The following is a 4,207-nucleotide window of genomic DNA, read 5'->3' on the forward strand; positions in this document are numbered from 1 at the left end:
GCTTTTCTATATATTAGAAGTTGTTAATCTCATTCATATACTACAGAGTATACTATGGGGTGGTATTACGTGCCTTCTCACTTTTGAAGGGCTATACGCTAGTCTATAATAATAAAAGAGCGTGTCTGTGTGACTGTCATAGCGCCAAGAGGAAAGAATGTAGAATCCTGAAATTTTGCACCCTGGGGATGTGCATCTGGGTTAATGAGGCAAGCTAGCGAAAATCCACATAGAAAAGAAGTGGTTCCTTATATTACAAATAGAAATCATAGACAGACAGACACGCTCTTTTATTATTATAGACTAGCGTATAGCCCTTCAAAAGTGAGAAGGCACGTAATACCACCCCATAGTATACTCTGTAGTATATGAATGAGATTAACAACTTCTAATATATAGAAAAGCCAGTGCGTTTTGGTAACAATGCGTTCCAACGATGATTTTTATGTCATATTGCTTAGCACCAAAAGTATAACCTAATATTGTTAGTCTATGTATTGAAACTATAAAATGAAATGTATAAACAAGAAAACTGGAAAAATATTTGTTGATTTCTTAATTGAGAGTCTCTGTTGATTAAAGAGGTTTTTTTTTATATATTAAAAACGTTGGTGATATAACAGAAAATAGCTTAATTCAGAAAAAAAATAAGTTTAATATTGGATCGAAATGTTTACTTTCATGATAATTTAATGAACTTGGCTCTAGGCTAGGTTATCTCACACCATGTATTTACTTTAGGCTTATTTATTAATTTCTTTAAATCATACTGACATTCACTACACTTACAAGGTTTCACGGCCCCCTTGCACCCCCGTCACTAAAATCGTAATGGCCAGCTTTATGTTAGGTACTCCAGGGTTGGTGATAGTGAGCTTTTCATATTGGCAGCAGGTGAGAAAACAACCAATATTGCCTATCCTGAACCACTGCAACGGTAACAAATTGTAATAGATTCTGATGAAATGTGATAAAATTTGTGATATCAAATATAAATGTGAAATATTTAATGCAGTGATAAAGTTCTCTGATAATAAATAATTCTTAATTTACTGTACCTTAAATTTTTTTTATATGGGAAATAAAAATGTTTAAAATATTTTTGAATGTTCTTCTATACTAAAATAGGTTCAGAATACACACACTGACATAGTCATCTATAATATATTAACCTAATAACCCGAGCGAAGCCGGGTACTTTCACTTGTAATTAATAATAATCACAATTTAAATGTAATTAATATTTTTGTATAAGCACAAGCATCTTGTCTTTCCATTTTGGTGCTGGAAAATTTTGAAAAACACGCCTTTTCTGCTCATCATATTTGTCTGGTCGTTTGTTAATTTCCCGTATAATTTCTTTGGGATGAAACTTTAGCGACACAAGTCCTTTCTTAAATAAAACTAGTTTATTCTTTCTCAATACAACTTTGTAACACACTTAATTTCCACAGTCACTTTAACTTAAACACACGCTATAATTCACAACGATTCACGCACTTTATTTACGGTCACTAGGTCACTACCGCGCTTGACTGAATTGTCCATCTCTATCTCTGCCTGTCTGCAATTATCTATGCTGTCACTTCATTTGCCGGCTTATATATACAGAAATAGATGGCGCGAAAAAAACTACTATAGTTGCCAGGAACAGACATGATCCTTCTAGAATCTCATGACGTGTTACTAGCGTCACGTTACTTCCGCTGTCGTAACAATATCACTGAAAAATAAGGCATAGCATACTCTGCATGAATTAATAAACTCTCTAGTGAGTCTGACATTGGAAATGCTATAAATAACTTATGGTATTCTTGCTTCTGATGGGTAAAAGGGTGTTTCTAAGGAACTTTGATAAGAATTTTGAGAATATGTATTTCCTGAACTTCTTAATTTGTAACTGATACCTACATCAACAAGAAATGTGGAAAAGCAACAGGTCCAAGCCTATTTCGAAACTACAGTTAATGTATCCATACATTACACTGAGTAGTCTGACATTTGTAAAAGAAAGAAGTGTGTTATTTCTTTTTCCAATACACCAGTGTACACTTTTTCCAAGAATGAATAAAATGATCATTTAGGTTAACATTACATTTTTTCTACACACCACCCAATGATATGATTCAGTATTACTATGAATAATCAACATCATTTTACAGAAGAACTAAGTATAAATTCTGTGCCATATATATTACAAATGTACTGCGTCTCCTCAATGTCGATCTACTAATATTTCTCTATATGTATTTGAGCACAAAACTCTTTTGTTATTCATTTAAATAATTATTCTCCAAATATTACACACAACACAACTGTATGATTTTACCACATTATGCCCTCTGATGCAGTTTTAGGTCATTATTTCTTCCCAAGTCTTTCCCACAAACATCAACTATGTGGTTTCTGTACAGTGTGTATCTTCTAATATCTTTTGAGGTGAAGTTTGTTTTCAGATTGTGTGACTGCCATAACTCTAAGAGGAAAGAACCTAGAGCCATGAAATTTTGCACACATACTGAGTGGACCCTAAGGGTGTACACCTGGGTATTATTACTTATTCATGTGCATGCACATCTTTTTGTGAGGCAAGCTAGTGACAAACTACATAGAAAAAAATATGTGACCACCATAGCTCCAAGAGGAAAGAACCTAGAAACCTTAATTTTGCACCCATACTAAGTGGACCCTGGGTATTACTTATCTTACCCACATGTGTGCATGCACACATATCTTTTTAATGAGGCAAGCTAGCTAAAAACTACATAGAAAAAAATGGTTCTTTATATAACAACTTCTAATATATATAGAAAAGCCAGTGCATTTTGGTAACAATGCTTTCCAACAGTGGCTTTTATGTCATGTTGCTTAGCAACAAAAGTATATAGGTTATACTTTTATGCTAAAATGGGTTCAGAATACACACATTATCAACCTAATAACCAGAGCGAAGCTGGGTACTTTCGCTGGTTTACAATAAATGAAGATTTCTTTTGAATTAATCATAGTAAGAAATATAACGAGTCTTTTTTTTTCGTTCCTTAGTCATGTATTACACAATATACAATGTCAGCAGGAATTCAATATACATTATTAACCTTGAAAATCATAAGAGGTTATAAATACTTATCAAAAAAACACATGACAGTAAATGAAAATTAACATGCAAGTTTTTATGTTCATAATATTAAACACAGTTCTTTGTAGAGTTTAGGCACTTTTAAGCATAATTATAACAACCAGGAACACCTACATTATTTATGATTGTAAAATAGTACATTTTTATCTTACTATGAATGGCAGGTACAATCAGTCTTTAAAAAATACAAGGAAGAAGTAAATAGAGGACCAAGGACACTACACATGTACATGTATAAAGCCATCTGTTAACAAGATTGTTTTTAGTTACCATTTAGGTTTCATTTTTAATATTTTTTATTTTCATGCTAAGATATTATGTATATTTTTATTCAAGACATTAGTGTATAGTTACTAATGGAATGAGAAATAAATTACGTCTTCTAACTGTTATATATAGCAACTGTTAAACCAGTTTATATTATTAATGTAGCAGTGAATACACAAAATGTAAACACTGTAAACATTGTCATTTTCACAAGCTGGATTTAATATATAAAAAAGAAAACTAACTTTTTAAAACTTAGTGTAAAATGATATGTATTAAGTAGACCTTAACACATTATAGATAATTTAGCTATTTTCATTAACTCTCTCACTACGACATGTTCCTCCTTTATATAACAGCACAAGAGTTTGAAATTTTGTACCACCATAAAGAAATGGTTTTCCCCCAAAGTTTACCATTTTCAAGTTTCATGTAAGTACTGAAATACTAAAACATGTCTTTTTTTCTTCTTATTGTGTATATAAAAATACACCTCGTACTGGGACAGTTGTTTATCTATAAACATAGCAGTGAAAAAGTTAGACAAAATTAAATTATTTTAAAATAAAGAATTGAGAGGCAAATAATTATTTTAATCATGTGGAAGATTCTGTCACCACACAAATGAAACCCATTACGAGTCAAATTTTTATGTCACATGTTCATTTCCACACAAACACACACTACAAAGTTGTATTTATCTACAATCTTCAATGCTTTCAAATAAGAACAGTCCTAGCCAAAGGCACCACAACTGTATGGTTTTTTTATAGTACATATATATATCTCCTAATACTGTGT

This window comes from Limulus polyphemus, unplaced genomic scaffold (assembly GCF_000517525.1).
Source record: "Limulus polyphemus unplaced genomic scaffold, Limulus_polyphemus-2.1.2 Scaffold2367, whole genome shotgun sequence".
NCBI lineage: Eukaryota > Metazoa > Arthropoda > Merostomata > Xiphosura > Limulidae > Limulus > Limulus polyphemus.